A 17,459-nucleotide genomic window follows, 5' to 3' on the forward strand; every position below is an offset into this window, starting at 1 on the left:
ACCCCTCCCCCGCGGGCGGCCCCCCTCGCTCGGGCGGGAAGGGAGGGACACGACCCCCCGGCGCGCTGGGGGAGGGCGGCGCAGGCCGGCAGCCATCTCGCCCCACAGGCGCGGGGGCGCCGCGAGCAGCGAGATCGTTCGCTGCCGGGGCGCAGCGCGGGAGGGAGCCGCCTCCGCCGCCGAGCCGCGTTCCCCTCCGGGGGCCCCCCTGCCCAGAAACACGCGGCGCCTGCACGGCCGCCAGCGCCAATCTCACATCCTCCCCCGGCGCGCCCGCACAAAACGACGGCCGGCCGGCAGGGGAAGCGGGCGAGCCAAAAGGGGAAAGCCGTCCCTGGGTGGGCTCGAACCACCAACCTTTCGGTTAACAGCCGAACGCGCTAACCGATTGCGCCACAGAGACTCCCGGTATGGTCCCCTCCGCGGCGCGACTGATGTGCTGCGGCGCCGCCTCGCCTCCGTCCTGGCGACCTGCGGGCCACCACGTACCCAAACTGTGTGCAAAGCCCGGCTCCTAAATGATGGGCCTTACGAAATGCTAAAAGAAGCCTGAGAAAACGGTGAAAACGGCGTCTTTTCTTCTTCTAGCCAATATGAAAGACTAATTTCCAAAATCGGTGTTCACAGCAGCGTTCTTCTTCTGGGGAATGAATTCATGAATCAGCGTTGAAACAGCTTTTTCTTGGCTGCTGCTAATTCATCCATTACACATGCAAGCCAAAATGTAATTTCCAAATATCATTGCAAAATTGCCCTATTAATATATTTAAAAGGTAATTTTAAGTGACTGCAGGGAACAGTTAGACTGTTTAAAACAGGCAGCATCCCTCTGCATGTATGTAGATAAATTATATTTACCTTTCTAAGTGACACAGCAGTGAAGAAAAGCTAACGTTCCTATTATAATTTCATCAAAATCTGCTTCCCACATTACCATACAGTAAATCTATACCTACGTCTCCGCCAAGTACAAAGTTTTCACATCCAAACCTGAGCAAATGTTTCCCCCTTTTCTTTCACAGGCTGATACCGGTTTAATCTCTCTGAAGTCTTACAATATCAGTTGCTTCATGTTGTCCCTGTGGCTCCATGAAGCTCTGCCTGATGGATCCTCTGCCCGCGGAAAGCCTTTGGAGTCGAGCAGGCACATGACACCCACCTCTCAAGGACGGGTGCTAACTCCTTTCCAAGCAGATGCTGGTTATCTCCTAGTCTCTGCCCACCCAAGACCAAGACGTCCCAGCTCACTCCTGAAACCAGAGAGTCTTCAGCAGCAGGATTAAGAGCACGAGCGTGTTACTCCAGCTCTCATATTTTGTACAATACCTTGCTATACCAACACTGTAAGACTTTGTTCCTCAACCTGGTGAGTAACTTTAAGCTGACCATTTATTGTCCAGAGCTCAGCCTTTCCAGTTTTTCCAATACTTTGAAAAGAGCTACATAAACATCAGTATTATCACAGTACTGCTCAAATTTTATTGCGTATTGTTGGTACCTTACTGACCAACATCTTTTAAAACATGGAGGAGAAAGACAAGTTACGCAAGCCCTCAACAGTAATTAAAATAATTAAAGATTGCTTTTTGGGGCATCCTGCCCACTGCGGCATGCTTTCCTACCCAGACCTCTGCTATTCTCAGCGTCAGAAGAGTCAGCTCACAGGCTGGACCACTTCTATTTTCTCTGTATAGGAGGACAAGTAAACAGTCCTGTGATTTTATGCACAAGCAAATAGGTATTTAGTGGAAATAGGAAGATTCCAGTCTGAACAACAGCCTAACCCATAGACCAGTACTGATGAACATTTGGGCATGGATTTGGGGCCCTGAAACGTTTTACTTTATACGCATGAATATTCCCATTAGTTTTAATGAATGTAAACTTGACTATTTTCAAAATCTGTGTCTAGAGGCCAGATCTAAAAAGGGACTTTGTTATGCTGATCCTGAGCACAAGCTCTAACTTCGAGGTGTCTGAGAGGAACCCAGGACCTGGCATTAGACATCCGAGGCTGCCTATTCAATGCGTCGGGACAGTGAAAGTGCTGCAGGTGAGGCTGCAGTGTCAATTGGCACCTTTCTTGTCAGCATTCTTCCTCACTGAATGTCGGAGTCTTTCATTTAAAGCCTTGCAAGGTAAAAAAGAAAATAAAAAGAACATACACAACAGCGAATGTTACCTCTTCAGCTCGAAACCCACAGATCAGCAAAAGATCTTAACATGGATGACTTTTGCTGACTGCTGAAGCACTAACCAGTGAGCCATCATACCAGAGAGCAACATTATCTATCACTACTCCGTAAATGGAAAAGATTAGCTATCTACCCTTAGGAGAAGGTTTCTGACTGTATCTTCAGAAGAAAGGAAGAGGCCGAGTGCTGTTTAAGGCATTCAGAAACCAGAAAGGGCTGCTACTTCAGATTAATCATCCTCCCTGTCAGTGTTTTATTCTTCATTTCTGGACAGCTCTCTTCCTTGATACGCTGTTTCTTGTGGATCGTATCTGGAGTTGCTTAATTTTTTCCAGTATCTAGTGTACATAATTTAAATACCATTATTGGATTCACTAATTATGGATTATATTTTGTTTTATGCTTTTATAAAAACATAAATGTATACAAATATATTACATCTGAATATATGAAAATATTATACTATGTAATATTAAATTATTTTTATATTTTATAATATTTAAATGTTTTGTAACATTATTTTATTGTTATTTTGGGATCCATGAACTTACATGTCCGTTGCTATGACATCTGTGACCTTCTTCAGATATAGGCGTTGTTTCCTGAATGTCAGAGAAAGTTAATATAGGACAGAGGGTGAAACTGGGTATTGTTTATGAGTTTTATAAACATACCATCTATTCATCCTCTGTTCAGAAAAATAAGTCTAGTTATTCACCCAGAACTGTTCCTAAAATCAATTCAGTAGGATATAACAAACAAAAGAATCTTCCCACTTATATCGCAGAATTACTCATTAACTACTCTACTTCTACAATTTCTCATAGGAAAGGACCGTTTGCCCCCCAACAAGCACATGTGCCTATATTATTTATTATTCTATGTGTCATTTTTGGTCAACTATTTGTCAGCTCTCGAGTTACAGTTCGGCCCAAACTTCAAAAATTCATAGTCACAAAAAATTTCAGAACAGCTACTCAGTGTCTGCCCAAATATATTTCTGAGTGCTTACTTTGTAACAGAAGTCTTGTCCTGGTTTCAGTGAGTGCGCAGCTTACCATCCAAAGATTTCTTCCATTTTCCTCTGCAACATGATTCTAGTCCTTACCAGAACCAGGACATTAAAATGAATGGACAACTAATATAATTCATCATTGCTATTAAAATTATTAAAAGCAGAGAATAAGATTTCCATGACAAAAGCTTTTTCTTTCTGGAGCTGCAAGCATCAAACCATGGAAAGCATTATTCCTGAAGAAGGATTCAAATGTCGGAAGAAACAGGTAGAGACAGTGTTTCTTGATCAGTTGCAAGACTTCTGTTCTTTACGTTCTTCTAATAAAATGCATTTGGAGGGGTTTTTTATTCAGTTGTTTGTCTACAGATTCGCTGTTTTTCTGATACAAAGGTGGCTTAGCATGTTTTTTTTAAGACTTTATTAACTAAACACTTCTATTCTTGGGTCTGTTAGTAAAGTCAGAAAAGTGTTAGAACTGAAAGGACATCCCTGCAAATAGGATCAACTTACCTTAAAAGCAAAGAACAAGACTGAACAATAGTATTTTACTGACCTCTCCAGTTCACTCAGCTCTGGCTTCTTTTATAATGCAAGTCACACAAAAGGCAGCTGTACCTAGATGAGAAAATCCAGAAATCTTGGTGTGTTGCTAATTGCAGACTGTTGGTTAACCTAAAAGTCAACCGTTCACTAAACCTCCATAACCATGGTTACCGAAAGGAAATGGTATAGGCTGCCTAGTTCTGGATCACAAAATGTACAGTTGCACTTATTTCATGTTCAGGAGAGACAAAAAGTTGTTTCGGTGTGACTTGCGACAAAATTATAGAACAGCCATCACTATTATCAGTGATTTGGAATATAGTCAGCAGCTGTGGGGAAAAAAAACAAGACAAACCAAACCAAAACCAAATAGAGAGGGCTACATTCAGAATTGATCTTCAGATCTCACCTGACATACTATAAGGAGAATTTTGCATTGCAATTCCCTGCAATCTGAGTGACTACTGAAAAGAGTACAATCATTATGGCAGTCAGCTTAATAGTATACAAAAAACCCAACCAGTACACAAAAACCCAACCCAACCCAAACCAAACCAAAACAATCTTAAGATACTGCTTCAAAAAAGTGAAAAGAAGAAAATTTTACTGGCATAAGAAGTGAGCATAACACCGAGGAGAGTAATAATGATGCTTCTCACATAGCACTTATTTCTCTCAAGCACTTCCTATTATCATGGTAAGAAAGGGAGAAATTTCCTGTCCTCGCAGGTTTTTTGAACAGCACCTATTAAGAATGCTTAAAAGTTCTTAAAATAATAGTGAATATCATGAAAATAAGAATGAGTCTTAGCAACTGAACTTTAATGTGGTCTCTACAGAACACACAGGAAAGCAGAGGAATTGCCAGCCTATGTTTTCAGGAGCAGCAACCTATTTTACCATTTTCTGAAGTCCAGGATTCAGATTTAGGTTCTAAACATAGGCCTCAGTTCAGGAAAGCAACTGCATTCAGAGTAATATGAAAGCATGTGTTAGCCTCAAGTACAACCATATTACTAGCATGGTATAAAAGTATTTTCTTAAATAGGTTACATTTAAGAAAAAAAGTGAAGGGCAAATTTTAAAGCTGACTCAAAACCACTGTTTGTTAAAAAATGAGAAGAACACAAATTTTGTATCCTTGCAGTGCTTAGGAAAATGCATGTCCCTGAAATACTCTCACCAGAAAACATCTACCTCGGTTCTAAAAGTTATTTTGCAGGTGATCACACTAGTCAGCTTTACATCTGTCCAAGTGCTATAATTCAGCCAAAACACTAATGTTTGCAGGAAAGGCAATGAGAAAGGAAAACACAGGTAAGCTTTGTGGATCCACTCCAGATATTTCCAAACAGGAATCTCACATGTTCAGCCAGGTAGCAATCTTAAGAAACCCGTGCTGACAGGTATGGGCAACACCACTTCTGGAGGCCTTTACTTAATCAGACTGTTTCAAAGAGATCAGGCACCAAATTCAGGTATCGGTGCTCTTTTTAGGATGCATTTACAGGCTCAAAATGTTCTTGCATTGCCTTCTAGAAGAGCTCTGTAGGAAAGATGACACAGTGAGTCCAAAGAATCATGGAGAAGCCATTATATTTTGGTTCCTCCAGCTACGTTTATTACCAGCTATCAAAAGATTAGCAGAGGTTTCTAATCCTAGACCTCTATTGCCAAAATGGGGAAAGGTTATGATATCCCACCATGAAAACAAATTCGAATTCCTATGGTTACGGTTAGCTCCAGCAGAATTCTGACTCTCAAACACCTCTGGTGCAAGGAAGCTTCTTCCGTTGCTGTTCCCTGGCTGTCCTTTGCAATGCAAACAGCATCCTGCAGGACCCCAGGATACCAAACATGTTCGTGGCCTGAACCTGCAATAAAAACCTCTTTCTTGGAGTTATAACACGAATGATATACAAGAGATTCATCTTGTTCCTTATAAGGATTATGTAAGAGATATTCAGAATATTCTTGGTAATACAGAGCAGAGAGAAACTAAAGGATAAATATCTCTCTCTCTCATAACCAATCCCTCTTCTTCATATGGTCTCAGGCATGGACAGATGCTACAGTAATGGGGCCTAAATCAAAAACTAAAAGCAAAACTAAAACTAGATCTCACTCTCCTACAATTGAGTGGGAGAGAGAAAAATTGAGGAGGTTTATACTTACCTTGGTTGAAATAAGGGACAATGTATTTCACTGTTCTGTGAAACTTTATGATCATTTAGCATAGACAGGAATTCATGTGGGTGCTGGAATATTTAAAGAATAATTAAAAAAAAAAAAAAGAACCTTTAAGCCTCCAAATTAAATATACCTATCCTAATGCCAAGTCTTGGAAAGTATGAGGTAGAGGAAGATAAGAGTATGGAGAGTAAAGAAAAGAGAGACAGATTAGGGAGAAAAAAGAGAACAAAGAGGAGTGGGAGGGAAACAAAAGGATAAAAAATCAGAAAAGTGAAAGGAAGTCTGGATTAGCTCATTCTTCAGACAGGCCATATTCCTGCTGCTTTTGGAGATTTTACAGTGGAAAGGAACCAACATATTTTTGCAGTTTCAACAGCTTGCAGTGAGACTGAAGGCAAAAGGAGAATGCAGGGGGAACTGACCTCTCTCCAGTTGCTCCTGTCCTAATGGATGGTATAATCTCCACTACAGCAAAGGAACAGAGAAGGCACTTAGTGAGTTACTCACAGCTCCCTGTCCCCTCCTCCTCCTCTTGGCCCCCAGCTTCTCAGATCTTTCTATTAAACTTTTAATAGTGGGGACCCCCTCACTCAGGGCAGCACTGCAGTCATTCATTAGTGTCCACCTAGGGAACAAATAACTCTTTAGCTGCACTGTAGGTGTCCAGCTTGCTTTGTGCCTGGAGGGGGATTTGTAATCGAAACAGGGAAGTGCAGGAGCAAAGAGAAAAAATGGGCAATAATAACCCGTGAACTCGCCTTTCATTCAGGTAACACACAAGACACATGTTAATGATTTCAGCTTAAGTACCAGGCAGAGAACTAACTGTACACTAATCAGGCAGAAACCACCTGCATGTGCCAGTGTAGCTAAGCAGGGACTTCTTGGAGAAGGGACAGTGAGAAGTAACTTGCTGAAGCTGCAGGGAATTGCTTTGTTGTGTACTTCACTGTTCTTCATTTGCAAAGTCCCTTTTCAGACTTCACCCGAATGGATCAACAAGCTAAAATTTTTCTCAGGTCTTGCGTTTTAGCCCATCTGCACAGAGTATTTCTAGAACTGGATTAGGAGAACCCATGAATATCGAGACAGAATGCGCTGGGATTTCAGCAGCTATGTTGTCTAATGGGACCAGAATATCAGCCAGTTATGTGCTGTCTTCGGCAGGACTGTTTCAGACCTCATGGCCTAGATCGTCTGGACCATTAAGATAATTTTAAAATACAAATTAGTTAAAACATAAACTAATAGGAAACAAGTTTTGCTTCCTATAATTTCTGCCCAAATGCAGGTGTGTGCAAAACCAATCAAGCAATCTTTAAGCACTCTCCTTCATTGGTCTCTTTCAGCTTTTTGGTGACTACCAGCCACGGCAGGGTGAGGCAGCCATTTGCCCATCTTGCCAGTACCCTTGGATGAACACATCAGCTTGGAGCATATGATAGGTAGAAGACAGCCAGAGAAATACAAGAGAAGAAAGATCTCTTTAACAGAGAAGAGAGAACTGCAAATACCTTCGACGACAATGTTTCCTTTTTCATCCCTAAATATTTGCAATCAATACAGCTTCAGTATTTCACAAGCTAATCAATAATGCAGTGACAGTGAAAGAGATGTGAGCGTCTTTTTAGCAGCTACAAACTGGCAATGATGCTTTGATGGCTCCTACCGAGGATTTATCATTTCTTGGATAATCTCCTGCAGAACACTATGGGGCCTGAGAGTTTAATATTCAATATGGCTATAGGAAGGAAACTGGACAGATGACTACACTTTATCTTAGTTCCCTATAGCATCATGTGCCAAGGAAATCAAAGGTAAAACAAAAGCATGATACATGTCTAAAGGTATGAATACAGTGTACAAAGACTGTTGTTTGGACATTTAATAAAGCTTAGCTGGTCCACAGAAGGTGAGACAGCGCAAGGGTGTTATGAGGACCCACAATCCTGTTCTGCCATGAGGGACTTCAGAGGGACTTTATTATTAACTATTATTATTAGACTATATTATAAACTATTTCAGAGACACACACAAGCTAAATCTCTCTCCCTTTCCACACGCACTTCAAGAGGGCTGTTTCTGTGAATAAAATGAGAACAACTTGCCCCTAAATAAAGAATCACATGCAGTACTTAATAAATAGGAACAGAAGAGGTCACGTCTCCGAAGTTTAATACATTTTGGTCAAAATGCAGACCTTGGCCCCTGGCTCAAGTGACATTTACCGAGATGTGCCACCCCTGGGGGAAGGGATCTTCCATTCAGACATCTCTACTGCTACGCAGGACACTGCCACTCACACAGCAAAATCCTCCCAGGAAAAGGAAATACAGGCTGTGCACAGCAGCATATTCTGACAACACCAAAGTCCTCTTCCTTCTCCTTGAGGCCGTGATGTAGGGCCCTAATAATAAGTCCAAGAGCAGTCAGACAACATGTAAAATCTCATCATTTCACCTGCCCGAGAAGCCTCTAGGCCTGAAAGGACTAAAATTATTCCTTACCCACTCTCCTTTCTCACTTTTCTTTCATCACATAAAAGCCTTTCTAGATTTCCTGAAGTTTGTATTGCAATTATTTACTACCTCCAAATAATGATTACACATATATGAAATTCTAGTTTAAGAAAAAATGGTGTATTAATAAATACACACTGCAACGTATCCCAACTGCTAGTGAAGAGACTCCTGATCATCCTGCATTACAACATGTTACAACTATGTATTTTTCAAAAGAACACATTCCACCGTTTTCAGTTTTTCATACAGCCAAGCAGTAATTGTGGTATCATTAGCTTTTTCAGTTTTATCACACTAAATGTTAATACATTGTACATTTACTCAATTTCCACAAGTAACTACCTACGTGTAAATACAAAATATGAAAAACATATGATCATGTACAGCATATTTTTAAGTCTTATAGCCCTTCCTAGTCTTGTCATTACAATATTAACTAGCTTTAAAAATTCTGCTAACACTCAGAGCATTTTAACAATTGCTTTCCTTACATATTCATGCAATTGGTATTTCCAGATTCTCAGAGGTTTAACCTTTTTCTTCTTTGCAGTTTATTAAAAAAAACCAACAAAAAACACCCAAAACCCCCCAAAACAGCTGTGCATGAGTCTGTCAATGCACCTGGAAATTTTCAATCTTTTTTAAAAAATTAAGATAATCAACACAATTGTACTGTTCAAATCAGTGAATTCTCAATTAAACTGTCAAGTAACCTTAAAATAGCTCATTTTCTGAAATTCTTTCGTTTGTTTTTAATTTAGGATTTTTTCAAGCTTGTTAAAATATTATGCCAAAACCATCAAGCTAAAACATGTCAAAATGAATGATGATATTAACAACAAAAATTATATTTATGGTCTTTTACAAATCACAGTATCCAGTTCAATGACACACAAGCAGATTTATAACAAAACTAGTCTCACAAGACTACAGAACCCTTTAAAAGCAGCATTTCTGCCATCTTCAACAGGCTTTTGCAGCTTCATAGGTACAGATAATTTGTATTTCATACAGCCAATGGTCATAAAGACACCCCCATATTTCTCTTAAATTGCATAAATTGGGAAATTGTTCATTTCCTCTTCCTCCAGCTCTGTGTTCATGTATGATGAATTTAGGGATGTTTTGCTGAAAATGGGCAAGAGATTATGCTACATACAGATATGTCTGCTGAAAACAATTCAGTGAATTAAAAATAAACGCAGACTGCAACTGACCTTTCATATAAACCATATATCTCTGTATTTTTGACATGCCTTAATGATTATTAGAGTTTGGCTCAATGAAAGCGACTGAAGAGTACAATATTTAGCATTTGTTTTGTATTATTTACAATTTCAGTGTTTTATTTACACAGGTTTATGATCCCCATCCTGGAAATCTTACTCAGATGAATAATCCAATCTCATGTAAGTATTCTGAATGAGAGATGCAGGACTGACTCTTTCATTCTGATATAAACACAAGATAAATGGGTAGACAAACTATATAGATCAACTATATATAGTAGTGGATGCCTCCTTACTGGAGGCAATGTGTCTGCTATCTGCACGGGGGTTATAGGCAGATGAGCACAGCAATGTTGAATCCAAAGTCCTGACAAGCTCCAAGAGCTCTGCAGTACTTCTGATGGAAACATATTACAATCAGCTCTACACTGCATGTACTCACTCCTCCCCCAAGACAAAAAGTTCACTATCTCCAGCACCACTGTGTGCATAAACACATTTTCCAATATTATGGTTCAAATGTTAATTCTAGTCAATACAAAGATCACAGCCTAGGATGTATTAAATATGGGTTTACCTCTCTGAGGAAAAGGGATATATATAATATAATTTCCATCCTAAGTCCAGTTTTTACCATGGAAATGTATGTTTTGTTCATTTTGATATTAAATAAATGGAGAATCACAACTGGGAAAAATACTTCTGTGGCTAGTGACTTTTTTAGTTTTGAAAATTAAATTCTATAAATATATATCAAGATATTATTCGTAAGGATTTTTAAAGAACATATCTTAACAACACATGGAATAAATATACATACAAAAATGTGTTAGAAATTATACACATTTCTAGTTCAGAGCAGATGCAACTATTGCCAACATCTTCCTCACTGGTACTTGTTCTTTTCAGTTCAAAGGTTTGCATACAAGGTTTGTGCGCATGGATTTTCTGACATTTTCAGGATCTGGCCTTACAAACGCTCAAGTAACTTTCTCCAGAGGAATAGTCCAACTCTGCTCCAAAGCTTCTCATCTTAGTCAAGCTGCTTACATGTTTGCAGAATGAGGCCCTCGGTATAGATGCAGATATATGTGGCTAAATGAGATTTGGCTACTGATTTCACAATGTGGCATTCTGTATCAGACAAAGCAACAAAGGCAAGGTGACTTGTTCTCCTGTGTGAGCTGTAACTACCAACCATCACACCACTGAATAGGTTTATTTTATTAATAGCATATATTTAAAGTCTTCCGTGCAAGTTTCTTTCGAACGATGAAAGGCTGGTAAATTCTTAAAAGATAATAATCAGCAGTGCAGCAGTTCTTTGATGGTCTGTAATTACCCAACTGCCCACTATTTGAATGACAGCAGCAAACTACCACTCACCGTTAGTTTATTTTTATTTATAACTTGTACTTTAGGTAAGAATCCATTAATTACAAGCAAAACAAATTGCTTACTCGAAACACTTTCCACAGAGACTTGTTTTTTTACATGCATTAATCTACTTGAGATACACATGACATTTTAAATGGAGGTTAAACTGATGTAAATAAATGCAATTATTTGAAAGCAAACAGGATTCAGTCACATTTATTTCTGCATGGGATTACTGTACGTTTTCCCCTGGTGTGTATTGTGAACAAACACTGAACCACAGGAATTCCAGAAGGCTGCAGATTTTAAAACTTCCTACCAATGTGAAATTTGACAATATGGCACTGTACTCTTTCTTTTAATTTTATATGATTTGCCTGAGGTAACATCTTGTGTAATTGTTCTTAAGATAATTACCCGTAGAACCGCTTAAGCTGGAGGGATGGCAAAAGGTTTGAATTTCACAGACTTTTTTGCTTTGCTAATAAAAAGTTACAGACGAACCCCACGCATGCCTGAGTCCTGCACGCAGGAGCACTGCCGATCCTGACGTGGCAGCAGGGCCATGTCAGCCTTCCCATGAGGGACTGTGGCCGCCATCTCGGGCCTCCCCTGGGGGAAACGCTTTCCTGTCACACCCCGGCCAGCCTGCAGGGCCCACCAGCCCCCACCACCCAGGCCCTCACCCCTTTCCGGGGAACCCTGCCCCCAGCCAGCCCTGGGAGCCCGCCACAGCCCTCAGCCACCTCAATGGCCGCCGCAGCAGCAGTGCTCCTTCCCGTTCTTCTCCACAGGCACTGTACAGCACTGCCTGTCCCACCACCACCCTTCCCTGCCTCACACCCACCTCCTGCCTCAGGGCTAGCTGCTCTCCAGCTTCACTGGCGGTTTTCTGCCACTTCTTCAAGTACCACCTCCACCTGAGAACAACCACCTCGGCCTCCACCCTGACGCCTGGCAGCCACCATGTCGCTGCGTCTCCTCCACCTCGAGGCCCTCTGGGAGAGGCGGCAGCGGGCAGCCTCTTCCTCACTCGCCTCTTCTTCGCCAGCCCCTCACGCTGAGCAGTGGCCTCTCGCAGCAGCCCCCTCCTGCCATCACAGTCCCCAGCGGATGGGCAGGCCTCGGACCACCATGGTGGGGAAATGGCTGCTGCTGTCTGGAGATTCCAAGAGGCACGGCGAGTCCTGCTGCTGCAGCCCCAAAACCACCGGCTCGTGATGTGAAAGTATTGTGTGCATGTATGTGTGCATATATACACACTACATCTGTGCAATACTCTTTCTTTGTGTCTTTCATACAAAAATTTATCAATTTATATGCAAGCAAAACCTGTCTGTCGCTGAGTAACACAGAACAAAGTTACCCTGATTTAAGGCCAGAGCCACTTCAAAAGCAATTATTAACCAAAAGGACACGCCAAAATTAATAGCTGTAATCTTGCAACCTTTTATAAAGGATTTAAATTTCAAAAGTGAAAGTTATTTGTAAAGTTTTTGTATGTTTTTCTCATACTCTGCCCTGCTTTAGTTTTACTATTGCACAGCAGCCCTCAATGCAGCTCTTTGAAATAAAGAAGAGTGAAAAATCACCGTACACCAGAAGCGACGCTGAGGAGCTGACGAATTTCCATGCTGCAGGCATTGGGCAGCCTAATCCTGCTTCTGCCGAAGACAAAAAGGGTTTTGCCACCGGTGTCACTGGCAGCAAGATCAAGCTGCTCGTGGCAGCAAGGTTTCACAAACCAGCTAGGTGGTATGATAAAGACTCTGTGACACAATGATCTTACTGTACTTAGCAGGGACAAAAAAAACCCACTCAATTTAATGTACCAAACCATTTCAGCCACTATTTTTGCCTTTTGCTGTCGCACAGGTCTTCTGGAAATTATTTAAAATAATGTATAAATATTAAATACAAAATGTCAATTTTACATCCTGCTGATTTCAGCTGAAGTTCTACGTAAGGAACAAAAAAACCCACCATAAAATCTAATCAATAATGTCAAAATACACAGCCAAATAATTGACCTTCTATGTGCTGACCAGTAGTCTTGACAATACTTGTTTCAAACAACACAAGTTAGGAGTAATTGCAAAAGGAACAATCTTTCTATAATCAAACCAATGTAGGGACATTGTTGGTGGCTTACAGCACCTTTAGGGAGGCACTGACTCTTCTTCCTACTTTTGTATAAATGCGGAGGCATAAGCATGACCCTGTCTTATTCTTGCTCCGTTGGAGAGGTTACCCAGAGGGTAGGGGTGCTGGGCTCCCAGAAGCAGTTTCCTACGAGACTGGATCTCGCATGCATTTGCAGCAGCATTGCTGTGTAAGGGCTAGTCACAGTCACAGTCTGGCCCATATAATCCATTAACCCAACCAGAGATCAATTCCTGGAAGAAGTCTATCCCATTTTTTAAGAATTACTTTGTCGCCAGCATTGTAAATCTAGCAATAAACTGTTGCGAAACTCTATCCTCTTTCACATTTAAAAGAGCTTTGCAGAAAATGGGTCTTGGAGGATAGGGAGACACAGGGACATCTGTATCCACGTATTTCAAAGAGGAGCTTTTCTACCTGGGACTAAGAACACATTTTTGTATTTTTGAATGTTTATGTAACTAGTATATTTTTAGAATGTTATTTTTACCATTATTGCGATAAACCATAGCTTTGTGTTGTCACTTCCAAAAAATATAGGCAGGAATATCTTTGTCATAGTTACATATTATCATCAGACATACATATTTATAACTCTCCATTTCCTTGAATGTTCCACATAAATAGATGCTCAGTGCTTGTCATGTTACATGTCTTGCAGATAGCAAGAACAAAAGAAAAACAACAAAGAAACAATACCAAAAATAATTTTTAAAAATCTAAGCTGAAAACGTAAAAGATAAATGTTCAGGCATTCACTGGTAACAACCACAAATTTGCAGGCAGTGAAACTGAGCTCTGTTTTGCTTTCCTCACGCTTATGAATGCAATATGATAGATGTCATGCGAATGGGGAGAAAATGATTTAAATCTAATATTATTCTTTGTGTAAGTGTATTTCATATTGATAGACTAATTAAAAAAACAGTCACCTTTACCTTTATAATAAAGTTCTAGCATGCAGGGGCTCTAGTGAGAAACTAACCTTAATTTCTTTGCCCCAGTCACATGAACCTGGTCAGGGTCACCAACAGTTATATATACCCTGTCATATGGCACAAGGGTCAGTATCTACTAATTCCAGTGGCTACTGTTACAATATTCAACCACCAAAAGTTTCAGATCACAAGTTGAAAGTTTGAGACATTTATGAGTGAGAACAGAGACTCCTAATTTAAAACGTGTGTGACCTCAATATAGCATTTGGGGGTTCAGAATGTTCTTATGTACTTTGCCTAATACTGCAGTTTTACAATTCTCCCTCACTTCCAGCCGTAAAACTATGGATTGATTTACCTTATCTGTAAATTATGAAGAATAGATCTCTGAAAAAAAGCAAATTTCCATGACTATTTGAACCAGTAACAGGCAAAACAGTTTTCCTTAATGCAAAAGCAGAATAAAAAGAACCTGCGTCTAACCCTTAATTCCAGCTGTAATTTAAGCATTTTTCACAAATGTGTATATTTTTCAGAAAGTACTATAAATCAGAATGATTCTGTACTTGTCAATGATAACTCTGTTTCTGTAAAATAATCTTATAATGGGACACCAGAATAATCTATCTTAATCAAAGACAGATTTATATCCATACAGTCCAGTTATTCACAGACTGTAACAAAACATATAAAAATGTAGATCTGACATCATTGTAAGCCTTGCATGCACAATTGCCTTCTTCACAATGAAAAACTATCACCTCCTCCTGCTCCCATTGAAATCAGGGACACGTTCCCATTTACATCACTCGCGACTGGATGAGAGATCAAAACTAGTGTCCAGCTTTTGAAAACTCCTTAAAAACAGGTATCGTATGTATCTGACAACTCTGATTGTTCCACAACTTATTGGAAATATCACTTTTTTCTTCATAATTAGCCCAAGGAATTAAAACAAAACTCAGTAAAGTATGGACATGCACAGTATTTTCCATAATTTCCATAATTTCATCCACAAGTTTTTCCATAATTACAGCTCAGAGTACAAGAATCCAACTCAGAAACCTGGTGCATCTAACAATTTTCATTAGGAAATTACTTAATAAATGGCAGTATAAAATAGGAATGGAAGACCTGCACGCTGTGATATATTTCATTTTCTCTGGTGGGAATTAGTATGTTACTGATGAGTGATATTTGGAGCAAAATCTTTATTTAATCATGTTAACTCTTTCTGAAGCCAGAACTCAGGGCACCTACAATAACTACAAAAACTGTGTAATCAAACATAACCAAATCTTCAGCCCTTATACAGCCAAAATATCCATTATTTACATGACGATTTTGCCTATGGCTCTCACTCACAATGTTTCAGCAGCTCTTTTGATAGGAGCAATATTAATAAATGAACTGACGATGAAATCATTAAAGAAACAAAGTAACGTATTTTTAATAGTCTGCAAAAGTTTAATGCAGATAACTTAGTTACCTAGTTATGTTTTTATATCAATGTCAATGAAATTTCCAAATAGTAAGGTAAAGTCAAGAGAAACTTGAATTCTTTATATGGATTCTGCTTCAGATAACAACAGTCACATTTTATTCGAAGTATAGAAAACAACAATAAAGTTTTAGTGAGACAGAACAGTGCAATAACTCAAGAAAATTAATGCCACGAGCAGTTTTTCCTCTCTTTTTGACTGCAATGGTCAACAAAATAAATGAAGAACAAGAAGAGAGAATCAATGCAAAGGCCTAGAGAGTAACTCCCATTTTTTAAACTATTAATTTTGTGCCTGGTGTCGAAGGCAGTGACAGTAAGCACTGAATAAATACAAAACTTCTTTGGGATTGCCGTTTTTTTCAAGATGAAAAATGCACTGGCTTGGAATGTTTATTTGAACCAGCTGTATGGTATTACTATAGAGAGTCAGGAAGTTAATATATTCTTTGGAAGTCCAGTATCATAGTAAGTTATTCTAGCAGCCATAGTAAATGAGCAGAGGACATGCAATATGATTTGGCAGCCCAAGAGCAGACACTGCATATGCTCCTGAATTCAAGCTACACAGCAGCTGTAAGTTACCAGCACTGGGCCTTGCTCATAACTAGAGGAGTGACTGGTAGAAAGAGGGCAGAATCAGAATTAATATCAACATTTCCTAGTACACGTGATGGGACTGATCCTCTCTGAAATTAACAGAACAAAATCTTCTGACTGAAATCTCTCATGTGACAGGATCAGGCTCATCACGTACTACACCTCTTTTCGTTCATTATAGTATTTTATTCTGGGCATTTGTCTCCTATGATTTATGCAGCCATGTCCTCATTGCTATAGTGCTGGTGATACAGCAACATGTTGTGATATGAAGCACTGGAAAATCAAAGAAATCTCTATTTTGCCAGAAATTTCCATGGCAAGCTGATGTGCACAGGTTGTAGGGAAGGAAGGGTATATATTCAGATATTCTGGTTAAAAACAGCCATGAAATCTGTTTATATTCTGAATCTCTCTCATAAAACTATTAATGGTGAAATCCTTCATACCACTACAATCAATCTCCCTGTAACTATTTAATAGCTATGCTGAGGCAAATGAAATTATTCTCTTTATCAGGGATAAAATACAACACATTTTGCAATCTATCAAGTAGAAGATCACTTACTTGTACTATTACTGTCTAAAGATGAACTTCAGTAATATTAATTTTATGATATGAAGTTTAAAGTAAATTAATTTAAAGTTAGGGCTGAATTTCAAGGCTAAGATGTATATTTTTATGGCAAGACAATGCAGGAATGTAAGTTATGACACTGCAACATCTAGGAATAATAGGGTAAGTTAATGTTACCATAACAGATGTTTTGATTTTAAGTCTGCATTCCCTTACTCTGGCTAATGTTGTCACAATCTTCTGGTTGCCTAAATATGGATTATTGTTATCAGCTATATCCCATCATCCTTAGGCAACTGTCCCAAATAGGAAAAGAGAAACTTTCTTTGAGTGACAGATGCAGAATAGTGACAGATGCACAATTCACCATCTTTTATCCTCTGTCTGCCATGTAAAATACAATGTGGAACAGTTCTGGAACACTTTTTCTTTGTAGACAAGGACAAAAGCCTCTTCCAGAAAATACCACTTTTACCTAACTTTTTTGCCTTCATAGAGCAATACAGATGTTAAAAATTAACTGAAATCTTAGAACGTGTAAAGAATTTGTCTGAATTTATTTATGCTTAAAAATGGTTTATGCTTTAAGCTACTATATCTCCA

The 17,459-nt window shown here is 39.5% G+C and overlaps 1 non-coding gene across 1 annotated transcript; it reads right to left on the reverse strand.

Annotated features, from left to right (window-relative positions):
* Window positions 1-329: 329 nt before the first annotated feature.
* Window positions 330-403, reverse strand: TRNAN-GUU (transfer RNA asparagine (anticodon GUU)). Its single transcript has one exon. It is a non-coding gene; the product is annotated as a tRNA-Asn (tRNA).
* Window positions 404-17,459: the final 17,056 nt, after the last annotated feature.

Source organism: Aptenodytes patagonicus, chromosome 2, assembly GCF_965638725.1.
Source record: "Aptenodytes patagonicus chromosome 2, bAptPat1.pri.cur, whole genome shotgun sequence".
NCBI classification, from domain to species: Eukaryota; Metazoa; Chordata; class Aves; order Sphenisciformes; family Spheniscidae; genus Aptenodytes; species Aptenodytes patagonicus.